The 12005-nt window shown below is 37.6% G+C and overlaps 1 long non-coding RNA gene across 2 annotated transcripts; it reads left to right on the forward strand.

Annotated features, from left to right (window-relative positions):
• Positions 1-7315: 7315 nt before the first annotated feature.
• LOC108950955 lies at positions 7316-11146 on the forward strand. Of its 2 annotated transcripts, none has more exons than XR_001975425.2 (3): positions 7316-8126; positions 9313-9474; positions 9533-11146. It is a non-coding gene; the product is annotated as an uncharacterized LOC108950955 (long non-coding RNA). The 2 variants fall into 2 exon arrangements; XR_003397486.1 differs by lacking the exon at positions 7316-8126 and having other exon boundaries at positions 8830-9474; positions 9533-9719; positions 9797-11146.
• Positions 11147-12005: the final 859 nt, after the last annotated feature.

Consider the following 12005-nt stretch of genomic DNA (forward strand, 5'->3'; position numbering starts at 1 on the left):
AAGAATCTCCCCCCACCTTATTTGCTAACCACCAACCCCTAAGTTAGGGGGTTAGGTGTTGATGGATAGGGAGTTAGTGCTTATAGGGGTTAGTGGTTATAGCGGTTAGTGGTTAGCAAATAAGGTTGGGGAAAGATTTTTCACTTGCACCCATTCTTTTAAAACAAAATAATTCTTTTAAAACAAAATAATGCCAATGTTTACAGATTATTGCAGTGCAGAAAACTTTAAGGTAGACTTGTCTACCCTGCCCCTCCATGGCGCCCATAATTGAAACTAACTCACATTATACTGCATTCTTGAAGGCTAACTCACATTATACTACATTCTATAAAAAAAAGACTAAATCACAATATACTACATTCTATCAAAGTCTTGTCAGAGGGACCTGGTACAACATGTAAAGTGTTTAACCCAAATTCTTAAATGTATGCTAAAACACACCACAAACCATTAGGGGTTTGAAGTGTTTATCTTGTTTTGGTAGGATTTCGGTTTGTACACTGATCCAACGAACTAAAAAACAACAAAATAAATAACTATTCCCGTCTTTAACTACACCTATATAAAAAATACCTAATTGTTCTTTCTACTCACTTAACATTTCCATATAGCCTACTTCACTATATTAACAGCATAGAGATACTTATATACCATATATAGTGTTATATATTAGTATCTCTATGATTGGCATAGCCTATCTCTGAGAACTATTTGGTCCCAAGTTTGCAATTTGGTTCCTCGCCAGTTTGGTAGTCGGGCCCCCGTGCCATTTTGGTGGATGGCCAGCCTTACCAGGTTGGTAGCTGGCCATGTCCATGTTGGTAGCCACTTTAGCTTCCGACCCCTGTTGCTCAACGCTGCAACTACACCCGATCGTTACACAATTCCGCATGTCCAAGACTTCACTGCTCGATTAGCAGGAAATAGCATTTTTTTTTTAAATCGACCTCGTGGGAGAGGATATAATCAGGTTCCGGTGGTGGCTGCAGGCATCCCTTAAACGGCAGTCATTACGCCTTTCGGCCTTCTCGAGTTTACACGCATGCCATTTGGACTAAAGAACGCCGCTCAAACATTTCAACGCCTGATGGACACTGTTTGTCAAGACTTGACGTTTGTGTAGGTATACATAGATGACATTCTGGTTGCGAGTCCAACTCCTCAGACGCATGAGGCTCATCTAAAGCAGTTATGTTAAATGCTTTCGAATCACGTCGAGGTCACCAATGAAGCGGTTGATACTTTATTGGTAGCGGTGAATTTTATAAGGACGCGAGACACACGGTATTTATAGCGGGAAAAAAACGATAAGAAAAAAGCACTCGTGCACGCTTCGGCGGCGCACACACACAAGGCGGGTCGCCACAATATGTAGTTACGGATGGTGGTGTTTATGCATTATATAGTTACGAATGGTGGTAAAATATGCAATACGAATGGTGTGTTTATGCAATATATAGTTACTGATGGTGGTGCATATGCAATATATTACGGATGGCACATTACCTCTGGGTTAGAGGCAGGCGCGCTAACCACTACGCCACAGCGCCGGGTGTCGGCATCCGTCGTCAGTAAATTAGTATTACCCCCTTATAACAGTTGATGGTTATTGTGACATTGTTTCTTTTAGCGTTAAACGGTTTTGGCTTTTATGTAGTTTGTTTCCTAGTTTTTCTTCCGTTTTATGTTTGGCTTTTGTGTTGCATTGACACGTATCGTGCTTGTTTCACCTTTAAGCATAATTGATCGTCGTGGCGCGAGTGCGCCCTTTTCTTCTGTTTTACTTACATCCGCCCTAATACTGCATAAGATCACCAGTTCTTGTTGTGTGTATGGTGTAGTAACGTTGCATTGGTGTATTCTGTATTGTATTACCGTGGTTAGAACGTTGTTGTATTCGGTTACTGTGGTCAAGACTTTATAGGTGTGTTCATAGATACCTAAACATATAGATACGAAACTGGCGAAAAAGTTCAGACAGGTCACGCTTCAGTGAATCCACACGCTTCAGTGAATCCAAACTACAGAACGAGTCGCTTGTTGCGTCACTCGCGCTTACTTCGTGCCTTCGTTTCGTTGGGTTTACTTATTTCGCTCATGTTTACCCGTTACCGTTAATCGTCTTTGCAGACTCAGTAAACATTCGTTAGTATGTTAATAATAAACCCATACCGAAATAGGATTTCCTTACATCTAACAACCATTCAATCAGAGGCAGCTCGCTTACAGCCATCTCTTCTGGCAACACCAAAACTATATCGCGAATTCCTCCATCAGACCGAAATTCAAAACCGGATCAGATAAAAGCATTTCGTAGTTTAGACTAAATAACTTAACTGAGTGACATTACTGAATCTTGTTGTCCTCCTGGATATACTTGTAAAATTACAGAAACAGCAGTACTTTTTAGAAGCTAGATTTTAAAGACACGGATTTCCCGTTTGTAACCTGTGCTATTCGAATCGACGAGGAACTTCGTGTGAAACTGGAATGTAAGAACAGCCCGGTTCCACTTCCAGATTGGTTTCTTAAAGGAAAAAATGCAAAGTTGAATAAATACAGTATGATTGTCAGTTTTCCCCCGTACTTTGGATCGTCCCGTGTCTGTGTTTAAAGAACTGCAGCAAAGAATTTATTTTAAACGTCCTAAACCGTACCCTGCACTGATTTTGCGTTATACCCCAGGCTTATCAAATAGCCTGCAGTGAACTCCCATTGCATTCTATGTCTTTGCTGAGGAGATTACAAAGTGGTAATCTTGATGCCTTTGTAGGGGGTGAGGTAATAAGGCTCAACGGTCGCGTCCATCTCCACGCATAGTGGCGGGGGTGCTGTGGTTCCGTTCACGCTAGCGCCCATCGCAACGTAACGACTCTCCATAACGCTAGGTTGACAACTCAGTTTATTGGACGAACAAACGAGCGGCATCAGGCTAGGGACAAACGTGAGGACAGCAAAAGTATAAGAGAGTTCATACTGCCCTCCTAACACAGAAAATGGGAGGGCTTTTATAGCATGAAACACATGTGCGAAAGCAGTAAGAGGAAAGAACGTTTTACACTGAAAAGTGGCGTCTGTTTGCCGAACGGGCTGACTGGGAGATAGTTTCCATAAACAGTTACACCAGATGGAATAGTTACGCAACACGACTGTTTAATATTCGGTCTTTATGCATTGAGTTAAATACATATCTGTGCTTGAAACACACTACTCAATCGCTACACCTTAAAACCTGCAAAGCTTTTACAAACCCGGGGAAGCATATCCAGTGATGTTATTTTAATGGTTGATAAGATGTATCTACAAAAATTGGGCAATACGTCGGCGGTGATGATAATTTTTATAGGGGCGTTTTGGTATTCCTGGTGCAGGGATTAAAACAATCTATCCCACTTGTTATAGAAGCTTCAACTGAAATAACTGTGAATGGACAATGGCCGGCTACAGAAATATACAAAATCGGATCACTTGCAAGCGTTGGTTTTAAAGTTCGGGGGGTGGTTAGCGATAATCACTCATTAAATGTGAATGCCTTTGCCGCTCTTTTAAATCAGTACTCGGCTGATGGGCTATCGAGTATCCAGCATCCACTTAATGAGCCGAAAACTTACTTATTTTTTAACAATGTTTTCATCCTGTCAAGAATATACAAAATAATCTTTTAAATAACAAGCGATTTGTCTTTCCTTCGTTTAATTTTTCAATTGAACAAGAAGTTTTAAAGAGTGGAGCAGACTACATTTCGTGGTTGTGACTTCTAAACTGGATGGCAACTTACGGCTAGCTTCAAAGTTGACATACAAAGCATTATATCCTTTTAATAATAAGCAGAATGTTTCGATGGCATATGCAATTTTCCACGACACCACAATGGCAGCGTGTAAAAATTATTTTCCTGTGAGGGCCGACGTTTGCAATTTTCTATCACTGATCAACACATGGTGGACAGTGGTCAGCTCTAAAACAAGGTTCTCTTCAAACCCACTTGGTTCGGCCATTGTGGCAAATTATAATGAATTGATTTTTTAAATCATTTGCTGGTTGGACACCTGGGATTGTCGGCCGTATGGTTTGTCAGGGCAGACATTAATGCCTTGAGAATGATCCTGCGCTCACAAGCAGCATTGGTTAAAGAGCTACTCAATGAAAGCTTTATCTATGTTATCATGGCAAAGCTTCAAAGTGACCGGTTGGAAAATAGACATTAATGCCTTGAGAATGATCCTGCGCTCACAAGCAGCATTGGTTAAAGAGCTACTCAATGAAAGCTTTATCTATGTTATCATGGTAAAGCTTCAAAGTGACCGGTTGGAAAATAGATTTTCCCAGTATCGGCAAATGAGTGGTTTTAGTAAGTCTACGAAAAGTAAACAGCTCCGAAAAAAATATTATTATATCTAGATGATATTGTGTTTACAGTCGGCCAACTACGTCACTGTCCATTGTATATATATGTTTATGTCGCCCATTGTTACTTGATCAACTGCAGAACGATTCGTTTGTTACGTCACTCGCTTGCCTCGTCGCGCCTTCATTTCCTTGTGTTAACGTTGTATTATTGCATTCCGTTGTGTTTACTTATTTCGCTCATGTTTACCCGTTATCGTTAATCGTCTTTGCAGACTCAGTAAACATTAAAGATAAGTATGTTATTAAAGATAAAGTTGATGTTTGGAACGAAGGACCAGGAAGTGTTTGAATCAGTTAAGAATGCTGTTTGTTGTTGACTGTTAATCGACGGAAATAGAAAATAATCGCCCAAAAGCGAAGAAGTTGGACTCAACTGATGCTGGTTTTGTGGCTCTAAAATTAACTAAGCGAAGTAAATGCGATGACTGTAAAAGGCAATTTATTTCGAATACTACTGCATCTTCTCCTGATTATTTCCGGCATTACAACAGAGGGGGCTTAACTATGCCTTCGCGTGGGCTATCTGACCCCGTGTGCAACGGATTCGCTCTATTAGATTATGCAACCAGCCTGCCAAACCTTAACCGACGAATTACAGTTTCGCCAGCAACTTTTACATGTACCTACCTTGTTACTTGATCAACTGCAGAACGATTCGTTTGTTACGTCACTCGCTTGCCTCGTCGCGCCTTCATTTCCTTGTGTTAACGTTGTATTATTGCAATTCCGTTGTGTTTACTTATTTCGCTCATGTTTACCCGTTATCGTTAATCGTCTTTGCAGACTCAGTAAACATTAAAGATAAGTATGTTATTAAAGATAAAGTTGATGTTTGGAACGAAGGACCAGGAAGTGTTTGAATCAGTTAAGAATGCTGTTTGTTGTTGACTGTTAATCGACGGAAATAGAAAATAATCGCCCAAAAGCGAAGAAGTTGGACTCAACTGATGCTGGTTTTGTGGCTCTAAAATTAACTAAGCGAAGTAAATGCGATGACTGTAAAAGGCAATTTATTTCGAATACTACTGCATCTTCTCCTGATTATTTCCGGCATTACAACAGAGGGGGCTTAACTATGCCTTCGCGTGGGCTATCTGACCCCGTGTGCAACGGATTCGCTCTATTAGATTATGCAACCAGCCTGCCAAACCTTAACCGACGAATTACAGTTTCGCCAGCAACTTTTACATGTACCTACCTTACACACCCAACGGAAAAAAAAATCCGAAAAAATAATAATTTATATATTTTATAATAACAAGCAGCGTATTCGCAACGAATTCGTAAAAAATGTGAAGTAACAAGTTTAAAAGGGCGACAAAGAACAATGAGTACGTTTTTGGTTGTTTTGCGTTTGCGCACGTCATATAATTCCATTTTTGGTGCTATAAAGTTTCTTCACGACCGTATAATGTTTTCATGTTTTAATTTATAATGTTATTTTGCTGTTTGTTGCTCCTGACCCAGCTTATAGCTATACTTCTGTAAACAACTGACCTCTTCACTCAATCTGTATGTTTTTTGCATTACTGCTACTTTATTAGGCAAAATACATGACGTAACAACGGAAAATGGTGTTTGTGACGTGGTATATAGGCCTAATTTCCAACGTAAAATGTGAATTATCAGGCCGGTGTCGCAGAAATCTGGTTCCCATCGGCTACTGCGCATGCGCACATTTTGCGAAACTTATATTTTATCAGGAACTTGAAAGCGTGTTCCGACTAAAAATAACAGTTCTTGGATGCGACGCATTGTGTATGTTTTACAAGTTTTAGGATATATCTTCTCTATAAAAGTATTTAAAGAGTCCGGACCACGGTTCCCAAGGTTGGGCAGATTTTTGTATAAATACAAACTATTATGCCTATTGAAGATTATTGATTAAAAGCTAGTTTGTAAAAAAAGCTTTAATTTAAAAGATATGATAAACGTCTAAAAATGAGATTTTGAAGCTGCCAAAAACGTCACTCGCGGGCACTGTGACGTCACAATACAATGCTTCGTATCTGGGGAAGACCCGGCCTCATAGTTGTTATCGTTTATTGCTGCAGTTTAGGAAAGTCAGACGTATTTTAATGTAGTAACAATATTTTAATCGAACCAGCGGCTTAGAGGTAGTTACTTCTTAGAGATCAATGGGATAAAATGATAGCAGTATATAGGAAAATCATTTAAAATAGCCTAACAAGCTTGGTGTTTTCATTTCTTAATAACTCTCAATTAAAAGAACAGTGGAGCTTGTTTGTTAAAAAAACCAAGTCACATTGGCATGCTGGTACAGCCCAGAAGCAAAGTTCAATTTGTAGTGAACATTTTACTTCAGAAGATTTGAAGATTTTACTAACGATCATATGTTCACAACGGGCCATGCAAAAAAAATTGTTTTAAAAAAGAAGCTATTCCTTCAATATACCCTGATCCTGTAAGCAACAACATTCATTTGGAATCAACAGAAGAATTTAATAAACTCGGAAGAAACAGATCCACTACCTGGTACCCAGAAGCAAAGTTCAATTTGTAGTGAACATTTTACTTCAGAAGATTTGAAGATTTTACTAACGATCATATGTTCACAACGGGCCATGCAAAAAAACTTGTCTATTCCTTCAATATACCCTGATCCTGTAAGCAACATTCATTTGGAATCAACAGAAGAATTTAATAAACTTGGAAGAAACAGATCCACTACCTGGTACAAGTCAATTCATTTGGAATCAACAGAAGAATTTAATAAACTCGGAAGAAACAGATCCACTACCTGGTACAAGTCAAGAATTAATTAATCAAAGCACACAGTTTTGTCCAGTTATGAAAGACAATGGAACACAATGTTTCTTTGTAGATTTTAAATCCACTGAGACTGCTTCAATAGACCGAAACAGCAAGTATGTTATAATGTGGTATTTGTACTGAACTGCCATGTACATTACAGCCATGGAAAGCAGCATAACAAGATTTGATCCTATTGAATCTTCAACGACGCCTCATAAAAAAAGAAAGCATGATGAAACATTAGAGAGTACAAGTATGACACACATTGATGATGAAATTACAGACCCAACATTTGTTCCTGAAGATGCCTTCATGAACGCAAGCAACATCGACCTTTTTCCAGGGTACAATACTTTGCATATATTTACCAATGTACAGTTATTAACACTAGTGAATTTTTTCTGATTAAATTAAGCTTTACAATATTAGTGACAACACATCTTTTAAAGATGCTGGCCCAATTCAAGAAGAAAAGTTCATTGTGTTTAATAGTAATCTCATGGAATTGTTTGCCACCTGCCCGTTATGCACTGGAGAATGTCAATCTGCAATTAAAAATAGATGAGGATCCTTTATTGAAGTGGACACATCTTTTAAAGCCACATTAAACAGTAGGGATGTGATTAGAAACACAATTTATGACTAAATAAATAATTCATTTGCTTAGATTTTGCAGTTTTAAAGTATATTGGCTACTTGAGAAGTATTTAGGCTGCATAAAATTGTGATATTTGAATTCAGTAACTTACTAGCCTATGGTATAGTCGATGTATTTTAAGATAAGGTAAATACAGAGTGTATATAGCCTGAATAACCATTCGAAATTTTACCATGTGATACGCCAGATAAATACTCCTAAGAGTCTTTAAACATTTAAAAAAATAATTGTTAAAATGCCAGATATTTGCTCGTTCTTGGATGTGGAAATGCAAAATCAGGTAGGATATGTATATCTATTTTCAATTAGTTATGATAAGACTGCAATACATAAGTTGTTGGCTTTAAATGGATCATATAATAATATTAATAAACTACTAGGTTCAAAGGTATTTTTAATTATTATGATTGTTTTTCAGCTAAACTGTCTCTTCATTCATTTCCAAAGTGTTCCCTTGTATTGAAAAATCGAGTCACGCACCCAGGTTGGGATGGACCAAACAGAAAGCAGTGTAGTGCGCAGTGCACATTTCAAATGCAGTGATTTTAAAGACTTTAGAATGTTTCAGATGGGCTACGCTGAGAAGCTTTTGCTTTAAACCTTGTTCAGTTCTTTTAATTATTATGATTGTTTTTTGATACGCCAGATAAATACTCCTAGAGTCTTTATACATTAAAAAAAAAATGTTAAAATGCCAGATTTGCTCTGTTCTTGGATATCTATTTTCAATTAGTTATGATAAGACTGCCAATACATAAGTTGTTGGCTTTAAATGTATCATTAGTAAACCACTAGGTTCAAGGGTATTTTTAATTATTATGATTGTTTTTCAGCTAAACTGCCACTTCATTCAATTCCAAAATGTTCCCTTGTATATTAAAAGAGTGGAATTAATTTATTCGAGTCACGCACCCAGGTTGGGATGGACCAACAAAAAGCAGTCTAGTGTGCAGTGCACATTTCAAATGCAGTGATTTTAAAGACTTTAGAATGTTTTAGATGGGCTACGCTGAGAAGCTTTCGCTTAAAACCTTGTTCAGTTCCCTACTGTTCAACCTGCAGCTGCAGAAGAGAGAGAGTGGTATAAACCATTGTTTAAGCCAAGGTTTCAGAAGGGAGTGATGTAAGGCTGCCCTGTCGGTTTTTTTTAAACGGGATTATCAATATAAGGGATTGTATTAGCACTTCATACAAAATGCTAACGTTAAGTTTAGGATATAGTCAACATAGTAATACTGTACTGCATTGTTAAGAAAGTAGAGATATAAAATTTTGATTAATCATTTTCTGAAAAGCGATTTTATGTGCTAGAAAATCTAGTGGCAAATTGCCAGTTTTAAAACTGTTTATTCAATTTAAACTTTGATTACGAATAGACCTTGTAGACTTATTTACATTGTAGAGAAATCTACCTATTCGTAATTAATATAGGACAATAATCATTATGTTTGTAAATAATGCTTTAGATACTTCGTGAAATTTCACCTCTGCCAATACCATATACGGATGATGAACCATCTCCAAGTATAGAGAGTGAGGCCCCAGGTATATTGAGGCATATACACAAGTTTCACCAATAAAGGTTGTGCATGCCAAAACACAAGCATATGTGTCATTTCGCACGAAAGGTAAATATAAATATAGTTCTTATAGTGGTATAGAAACACTGACATATTTACAATTTAGGAATTCAAGTTGCACCAGATGTTTGTAATGCAGAAGCTTCAAATTTGAACGATTTCCAAGACAATTCTGATCTCATGAACCAAAACACTCCCAGTCCAATGAAACGACGGCGATTGACTGTGGATTTAAAAGATCACGATTTCAATCCTACCGCCTCTGCGACAACATCTAATCAACCTCAACCACTGTAAGTAATATAATTCTGTTTTTTATTTTTAGATTTCTTTGAGTTTCAATTGTATATTTTTATTTTATGTCCAACAGTGATGTCCTCCATGAAAAAAGTGCATCACATTTATGTCAAATTTGCTCCCATTGTTCACAACATGCAAGGCTTGTTTGTTACCATGTCCCGGTTTTGTTGATGTTGAGTCTGGAAGCTTTGTGCGAGTCATTCAGAAGTGTATGTGGGAGCGTGTTTGGCAGAACCAACCACTGGTACGCAAAACACCTGTGTTAAATCTACTGGTGCCCACAGCAATGATTGCAAATGCACACCATATACCAAAACCATCAAAATGTTTCCAGTCTCTGAACATATGTATGGTTAGTTCTCAAACTTGTGCCAAGCACTTCCGTGATACAGTGATTTATCGGATGTACACGCAACAACAGAAGATGATATTGGATTCTTTGAAAAATCTGGAAGGAGGTTTTATTGTTGGTGGTGATGGTAGATGCGATAGCCCCGGTCACAATGGGATTCTTTAAAAAATCTGGAAGGAGGTTTTATTGTTGGTGGTGATGGTAGATGCGATAGCCCCGGTCACAATGCAAACTATGGCACATAAAATAAGATCATAGAGCTTGATCTCATTCAGGTATGAGAGTTAATCATACCAATACCACACATGTGAACTGTAAGTATGTAATATATTTTCTATTCCAATAAAACATCCGCAGTAATGCTATATGGAGAAGGCCGGTTTTCAACGATGTGTTATAGAGTTGGGCGGAATTTAAGGTTATAACAGATCGACACTTACAAATTGCCAAATTTGTGAGAGAAGAAATGCCCACAACATTACATCAGATCGATGTATGGCATGTGGCAAAAGGTTTTAGTATAAATATCATAATGACTGTTGAGCATATGTTAACAAGTTAGTATATTATTAAGCCAAGCTCTACAATATTCCTGGTCAGGATTAGTCACTGGGCGAAAACCAACAAAGAAAAGCTTCAAGGTTCGTTCTTCTGTAACTACTAAGCTCACGATCAACGTTTGGCATATAATACGTTTATTGGTTCAGCATGTGGAAACTCACACTGAACTCAACGAAATGATAAAGTACTTTAGGGTTGGTTTACAATGACCACTTTTGAAATTGTTAAGAGTATATTAAGCTAAGCTTGACAGTTTGTAGACATTTTAACAAGTCGCTCGCCAAGTAAACCGAAATTCACAAAGAGCCAGTCCTTCTTTATCTGACTTTTTATGAAGAAATTGCTTGCTCCACAATATTCCCTGGTCATGATTAGTCACTGGGCGAAAACCAACAAAGAAAAGCTTCAAGGATCACAATCTGTTTACCATTTTCCAAGGTAAACTAGGTTGTTTTATGAACAGTAGTATATAAACCTTATGGTTGGTGCATGTGATTGCGGCAACCAACGTTACAATTAGTGAAAATCCTGGTCAGGATTAGTCACTGGGCGAAAACCAACAAAGAAAAGCTTCAAGGTTCGTTCTTCTGTAACTACTAAGCTCACGATCAACGTTTGGCATATAATACGTTTATTGGTTCAGCATGTGGAAACTCACACTGAACTCAACGAAATGATAAAGTACTTTAGGGTTGGTTTACAATGACCACTTTTGAAATTGTTAAGAGTATATTAAGCTAAGCTTGACAGTTTGTAGACATTTTAACAAGTCGCTCGCCAAGTAAACCGAAATTCACAAAGAGCCAGTCCTTCTTTATCTGACTTTTTATGAAGAAATTGCTTGCTCCACAATATTCCCTGGTCATGATTAGTCACTGGGCGAAAACCAACAAAGAAAAGCTTCAAGGATCACAATCTGTTTACCATTTTCCAAGGTAAACTAGGTTGTTTTATGAACAGTAGTATATAAACCTTATGGTTGGTGCATGTGATTGCGGCAACCAACGTTACAATTAGTGAAAATCTTTCATGGAACATCACATCACAAACCTAATTAAAAAACTACGAACAAATTTGGCTATAGTACGAAAGATTAAACCATTAATAAACCAACCATCCCTATTAACACTTTACCATTCAATGATGTTAAGTCATATAAAATATTGTATATCTACTTGGTGTAATGGAAACAATCAATTAATTGCTAAACTACAAATTCTCTGCAACAAATTTATTCGAATGATCTTTAATCTACATAAACGGGCTAACACAACTAAAATCATGAGACAACATGGCCTTCTTACAATTCAGGAAATGTATAAACTGAAAATTCTCACTCTAATGTACAAATGTAACAGTTATAAAC

The sequence above is a fragment of the Ciona intestinalis genome, unplaced genomic scaffold (assembly GCF_000224145.3).
Source record: "Ciona intestinalis unplaced genomic scaffold, KH HT001206.1, whole genome shotgun sequence".
Lineage (NCBI taxonomy): Eukaryota > Metazoa > Chordata > Ascidiacea > Phlebobranchia > Cionidae > Ciona > Ciona intestinalis.